Consider the following 7,784-nt stretch of genomic DNA (forward strand, 5'->3'; position numbering starts at 1 on the left):
TCTTTCCCTTCCTTCCCTCCTTCTTTGCTTCTTTCTCTTTGTTAAATCAAAGGAAGCAGATCTGTTGCCATTTAATTTTACTTCACTGGGAAACACTGAATAAATGTCATTCCTTACGGTGAGTGTTGCCAACATTTTTGGAGTACTGATCTTGAATTTAGAGTAGGGATTCTTCATTCCTGAGTTTAGTTAAAAAAAAAAAAAAATTCTTATGACTTTCTCATTGGCCTTTAAAAGATTTGGGTCTTAATGCTTTTCCTGATGTTAAAAGAGCTTTTAGAGCATGCCCAAGTTACGACTCCCGAGAGGATGGATTAGGTTTTTCTGCACTCCTCACTCAAAAAAGAAGGCGAGATTTGACAATGATTATGTTTATTTGGTCAGTGGAGATGGCCAGCCCTGATAAGTCAGGCTCCATGGTAGCTCTCTACCCTAGCTCAGAAGATGTGTTTTACAGAAGCAGGACATTAAAAGCTCATCTGAGAATAGAGCTCAGAACCCAGAAACTTTTAACTAAAAATCAGAGAGGAACTTTTCTGATGTCCTGCACTCAGAAAGATCCTGTGGTATGTAGTTACAAGGAGTACAAAACTGCCCTTTAACATTCCCTAAAGGATTTGACATTTCCAGCCATGAAGACAGACCAATGACAGCAGAAGGCGGGATGCAAGATCCTCTTAAAACAGTCTCCAGAGCTAGAGAAAAATCATTTCCTTTCATGTCACTGAGTTTCTCTTATTACCCGCTTTATAATGCAAGCACTTTGCAAGGGTCATGCCCAAGAAAAGTGTTGTGCCGTGGTTTCAGGATTCTGGGGCCGGAACACTGCGCACTGGGGACTGCTACTGTGATAGCCACCAGCTGGCTGGTAAATATGGGAACTTGGTCAAGCCACTTAACTCTCAGTGACGGTGTTGGTCTTTCACTTTTAAAATGGCATGGGGGGCTGGTTGGAGAGGTCCCTCTGACTACAAAAGCATCTTTCTCCCTCCCCTCCCCACCTTTCTCTCTCTCTCTCTCTCAGGACTGCCAGGGCATGGCCTTCTGTACTCTGATTAAATAGGCACATCCTGCAAGAGGCCTGTTCTTTCAGGCAGTCTAAAGGTACAATTATAATCCCTGACATCAATACTGTATTTTGATTTTTTTCATTTAAAAGTTTTTTTATTTATTTGTGGCTGCACTGGGTCTTCATTGCTGCACACGGGCTTTCTCTAGTTGTGGCGAACGGGGGCTACTCTTCCTTGCGGTGCGCGGCTTCTCATTGTGGTGGCTTCTCTTGCTGCGGAGCGTGGGCTCTAGGCACACAGGCTTCAGTAGTTGTGGCTCGTGGGCTCTAGAGTGCAAGCTCAGTAGTTGTGGCACACGGGCTTTAGTTGCTCCGCGGCATGTGGGAATCTTCCCGGACCAGGGATCGAACCCATGTTCCCTGCATTGGCAGGCGGATTCTTAACCACTGCGCCAACAGGGAAGCCCTGTATTTTGATTTTGAAGAAAGCATACAAGGTTTAAGTCTTTGGAAATAAGGTAAATTACTTGAACCAGGTGATATTTTTTAAAAGATGGAGAAAAAAAAAATATATATATAGAGAGAGAGATTTCTAGTTTACATCATACATTCTCTTGGAGGAAATTCAGCAAATACAGAGAATTCAAAAACAGAAATAAATGCCGTGTGCAAACCCACCACTCAAACGAAACCACTGTATACTTTTAGTTTCTACACACACATGCACACAAACACAGGCACATATATATGGATGGAAAGCAAGAGAGAGAGTAAGAAATATTTTTGATTCACAAAATTGATTGTAATGTTTTAGAGCTGAATTTTTTTGACAATCACTAAATCTGAGACTAGTGAATTGTAATGAGACCTTGAGGTGAAAAATAGAAAGCAGGACCTTGATAACACTTCTGTGTCCCGAGACCCGGTCTTAGAATCGCCAGGGAGTGGGCCAGGATATGGGCTAGAAACAGAACTATTAATTTCAGTGGCGAAGAGGAGCGATGTATAAATTGTGCAAGCATTATTCATCACCCTTAAGTCCCAAAAATAAAAAAAAAATTTTCGGATGAGTTCAGGAATAGAGAAGGGTGGAAGGAGGCAAATTGGGGGAGCTACCAGTTGGGCAGATCCAGAAACCTCCAAACTCGTGCCGTGTGCCCCATACCCAGCCTCCAGCCATGGATAATTTCCCAGCAGGCAGGCCCCGGGGTGTCCTGCACTTAACCAAGCCAAGAATTCCCATTGTTCACGTGCTCCCGGGAGGCTGCTCACGGTGGCTGCACTTTGGTGTCACAACCTGTCGCCAGCATACAGTAGTGTAAAATGAAGCTTGTTTAAAGACTCTCTTTGATGAGTGAAGATCAAACGGCCTGGGGACCCCCGGTCTTAATCAGACTTGAGCCAGGATGGCATTTTCACAAATAGTCCGTTTGCTCGGCTTTGAGCAGACTTTGTGCTCAGCACATTCATCCGGCTGCGGGGCGGGTAATCTCGGCTGAAGCCTCTTGCCTGGTCGCAAATCCATTCACACTACAGTGGCTGCTGTTGGTTTGCTGTGTCAGTTCATGGGCAAATAAATATAGGGCCCTTCTGACTTAATTAAAGTGGGGTGAGAGGAAAGGTGACTGAGAGGAAGATAAAAGCTTCGAGCGACATCAGGCTACCCTGTGTCTGACTGCAAGTGGGAGAAAGCCGCTCTTCTGCTGCCCCCTGGTGGAAGTTCCGTAGAAGTTCTTCATAGGGAGGATACAAATGATCTATTAATCACGCGATTTACTCTTGAAACTTATTCTCCAGGTTCAGTTATTTGCATATCGTATACCTTCTTCATGTTTTAGCATCTTCGAAGTTGAATAATCTCTTGTACTTCTTAATATTCCACACAATTCCTTGTTCACAGAAGAATTTAAATCTTCACAAATTAGAATTAAAATGACAACTGGGATCCAAGACATAGGTTCTCAATAAATGTTCATTTTGTTCGATTGAAGTTGAAAGTCTCTATATTGCATTCCTAGATAAAAATGTCAAGGTATAAAGATAGTTATAAATATTCTATTATAGGTAATCCTAGGCCAAATAAATATTTTTTTAACATCTTTACTGGAGTATAATTGCTTGTTTCCACGGTATAACAAAGTGAATCAGCTGTACATATACATATAGCCCCATATCTCCTCCCTCTTGCGTCTCCCTCCCACCCCTCTAGGTGGACACAAAGCACCGAGCTGATCTCCCTGTGCTATGTGGCTGCTTCCCACTAGCTATTAATTTACAAGGCCAAATAAATCTTAAGAAAGCTCATATATATATATGTATATATATATATATATATATATATAACTATTCAGTGAGAATAAAATTTTAAAAGGATATTAATTTTTCATATATTTGAGAAATAGTAACCATTTCAGAGTTCCATGTTCAAAATGAAGATACAAACTTATAGGCTTATGTAAATTAAGTTATAATACACTATTTAATATCAGTACTTTCATTTCTTTAAGGCCAACATGTTATACAAGTAGAAAAAGAACAGTAGAAAAATTAATAAAACACATGCTAGAAATGCACCTCCTACATAATATATGTAGCTGTTAAAATTATTATTGGTAGTTATTTATTGTTATTATTTAACAGTTAATAATTCTAAACTACTCCCCAATTTTTTCTTGTAACTCATTTTCCTTAAACAGAAGTCCTGGCAGAAAAAAATGTTCTACTACTAGAATTTCTTTTAACGAGTAAAGGATTCTGGAAGATATTTCTTTTAACGAGTAAAGGATTCTGGAAGATATGTGAGAAACACTATCTCTAAACATTCAATTCAAGAAATATTTTTGTGTACTAAATTCTTAGCTATGTTAGATGCTAAGCATAAAATTGTGCACTATTATTTCAGTATTATAATCTAAAATATATTTACAAGAATGACTTTAAGGTAAGAAGCAAATTGATCTCAATCAACCTTTTCAAAATGTCATTGTTTAATTAGACCCTCTTCACAACTTTTGATTGGGCTATGTTTTCCACCAGTATCTTTATTTTCTTCTCACAGTATTATTTTGATACAGCTGATTCTATTTACAACAAGAAAGGCACTCTTTAAAGTGAGCTCTAAGTTTAAAAACAAGTGAAAAGCATTTTGCAAATATCAACAGTTTTGTGAATTCAGCTTAGGCACTAGTTTACTTAGAAGGTATGGAAGTGTCATGCAGAGAATCTAGTGCCTAATTAGCTTTCTATTAAAAGCATATCCCCCTATCACTTTCTGCTAATATCATTTACTACTGTCATTTGCATTTGCTAATAATTTTAACAGGGAACTGTGGCTAGAGCTGTGAAGTCTAAAGCTAAAGCTGTATTTAGTTTACTTCGTTTTTAGAGTTGTTGATTTGCAGGCGAAGTCCTAAATTTATCTGGAAAATTACCTTGCTGTGGTTTTATTAGTAGCTCAGATTAGAAAAGAAGTAAGTTAATAGGTAAGTAAAAAATAAGTGGAGCTTTTACCTGCAAGTGTATGAGAAATAGGCTTACCATTATGAAGTATTTCCATGGCACAGATGCAACGGATGTAAATAACCTCAAGAACATAGATGAATAGTCGAAGTAAAACACTTAAGAAGTGATGAGTTTTGCATATTTACTACCTTGTTTTTAAAGATATAAGTTATTTAATTGTAAATTTATGTACTTTAATTTTTAAAAATGGCAATCCCTGGGCATTTCATTAAATGAAAGTTAGTTTCACCAGACTCAAATTTACCACATGGTGTTTGTTCTCAAGGCAAACACAGCTTCAGTAACCCACTCACTTCTCATGGTTCCTTTCCCTTAGATTTTGTCTATTTATCTATTTCTTAATCTGTTGTCAACCTTCCAAGACTTTTAAGAAGAACAAAAAATATATATATATATATATATATTTACTCAGTATTTACATTTCTTTTTTCAGTAGGAGGGTAGGTTTGAGTAAACCAATCTGCCATTTCCCCTGAAATGAAAGTTCTTTAGCTTAAAAAAATTATATAAATGCTATCAGACTGTTAATCATGCAATTTTTTCACTCAGCATTGTTTGTGAGATTCATCCATGTTAAATTTAGTTAATACATTTCTTTTCACTTCAGTATAATATTCTATGGTCTGAATATAACAGATTTAATGGCCTATTATCCAGGTGATTAATATTTTTATTTTTAAAATTTTCACTATTTCCAAATCTTCTGTGGGCATCTTTACATATATCTCCTTGTGAACATTTGTGAAATTGTTCCTAGGAAATATAACAATGAGTAGAGGTACTGAGTTGTAAAATATAGACATTTTCAACTTTAAGTATTACAAAATTCTTCAAAGTTGTAATAATTCACATTTGTACCAGGAACATGCAGGAATTTTGCATTGCTCCACATTTTGACCAACATTTTTTATTTTAAATTTTAATTTGCAAATCAGCTGGATGGAAATGGCTTCATTTAATTTTTAAACTTACAGTTACTGCTTATTAATGATGTAATACCCCTTAGGCTAAATAATGTTGATACACAAACCAGACAAGAACAGTTCAAGAAAGGGAAATTACAGGCTACTCTCTTGAAATCATAGACACAAAAATCTGAAATATAACATTGAAAATTAAAAATACCAGTGTTTTAAAATTATATGTCATGACAAAGTTGAATTAATGCCACAGAAGCACTGGTGCTTTAATATTAGAAATCCATAGCATCTTCTGACAAGTATATTGCAAAAACAGGTTAAGAAGAAAACCATGTGGCCATTCCAATACATGCTGAAAAGGAATTTGATGCAATTCAATAGCTGGTCATAATTTTTAAAAAGATTGACAAACTAAAAACTTTTTAACATGTGTATGTATATAAAACCTATATCAAACATCTAATAAAATTTAAAATCTGGAAAAAGGAAAGAATGCCAAATGTAATTTTATATTTATTTAGGTCCTAGTCAGCCCATTACTTCAAGGAAAAAAATGATTGGAACTAGGAAGAATGAAATAAAACATTTTATTATTCAGAGATGATAGTATTATCTTCAGAAATAACACGAGAGATAGACAAATGAATTAGTAAAATTTCAGCAAGGATGCTGGACATAAGATAAAATGTACAAAAACGTATTGAATTTCTCTGTGCCAATGAAAGAGTTCAAGTGTTCAAGAATATAACATTTTTTAAATGTTCTTTAAATAGTAACAAAAGATGTTCATGGATTCTATCATAAAATGTTTTAAAGAATTTAAAAAAATGTAAATAATAAAGAGGTATAAAGGTCCATGGGTGAAAAAAAATGTCCGTGGGTGGAAAAAGTATAATAAGGTTATAATTACTCCTCCAAATTAATCTACAAATTCAAAGTAGTTCTAATCAAAATCCTAAAAGAAGTTTTCATGAAATTTGACCATCTATTTAATATTTATATGGAAAGAAAAGACTATAGCTAAGACAATTGTAAAAACAGTAACAAAGGCAGGGAGGCAGATGCCCAATAAGATATAAAGAATGTTTCTAAAACTATGTTAATTAAACAGTAGTACTGCTGAGAGGGGCAAATATATGTAGACTTCCAATTTTCTCCCATGTATTTTATATGTATATATGAATTAACGAACTAGAAAAATATGGTCATCTCTGATGAAATAGAAGTAAAACAGTGTCCCACATATTTAAAAAATTTATTACAGTGACATTAAAGACCTAATGTAAATAGCAAGTTTTAGAATTTTCAGAGGTAAATTATAAGAGTCTGTCTCTGTATCCTTACAATTTCACAAAGGAGTCTTATAATGTAAGACACAACTCATAAACTACATAGGAACATATTGGTAATTTGACCACATACAAAAAAGAAAACTTCCTTAAGAAGACATTAAAAGGAAGGTGAAGAGAAGATATTTGCAATATATATAACTTACCATGTATATTGAAATCATTGATTAATTTATTTTTAATTACACTAATTTCCCCTATTCTTAGTCTATACATAAAAAGGTAAGTGAGAAGATAATGCTGTTTTTCTCCTTTAAGTGATGAGTGATACAAATAGGTTATTATTATTTTTTAATGTTATACCACCTTTGTGTTTTTGAGATACAGCCAAGTTGGCCACTTTTAACATGATACATAGTTTGATTACTTTTGCTAATTTCTTTTAAATTCAATTTTTATTTTATATTATAGTTGATTTACAATGTTGTCTTAGTTTCAGGTGTACAGCTAGGTGATTCAGTTATACATATGCATATATCCATTCTTTTTCAGATTCTTTTCCCATATAGGTTGTTACAAAATATTAAGTAGGATTCCCTGTGCTATACAGTAGGTCCTTGTTGATTATCTGTTTTATATATAGTAGTGTGTGTATGTTAATCCCAAACTCCTAATTTATCCCTCTCCCTCCAGGTTTTCCCTTTGGTAACCATAAGTTTGTTTTCAAAGTCTGTGAGTCTGTTTCTGTTTTGTAAATAAGTTCATTTGTATCATTTTTTCTTTAGATTCCACATAAAAGTGATACCATATGATAAGTGATATCATTTGATATTTGTCTTTCTCTGACTTAGTATGATAATCTCTAGGTCCATCCATGTTGCTGCAAATGTAATTATTTCATTCATTTTTATGGCTGAGTAAAATTCCATTATGCCACATGTACCACACCTTCCGTATCCATTCCTCTATCAGTGGACATTTAGGTTGCTTCCATGTCTTGGCTATTGTAAGTAGTGCTGCAGTGAACATTGGGGTGCATGTATC

The sequence above is a fragment of the Lipotes vexillifer genome, unplaced genomic scaffold, assembly GCF_000442215.2.
Source record: "Lipotes vexillifer unplaced genomic scaffold, Lipotes_vexillifer_v1.1 scaffold690, whole genome shotgun sequence".
In the NCBI taxonomy this organism is placed as follows: Eukaryota; Metazoa; Chordata; class Mammalia; order Artiodactyla; family Lipotidae; genus Lipotes; species Lipotes vexillifer.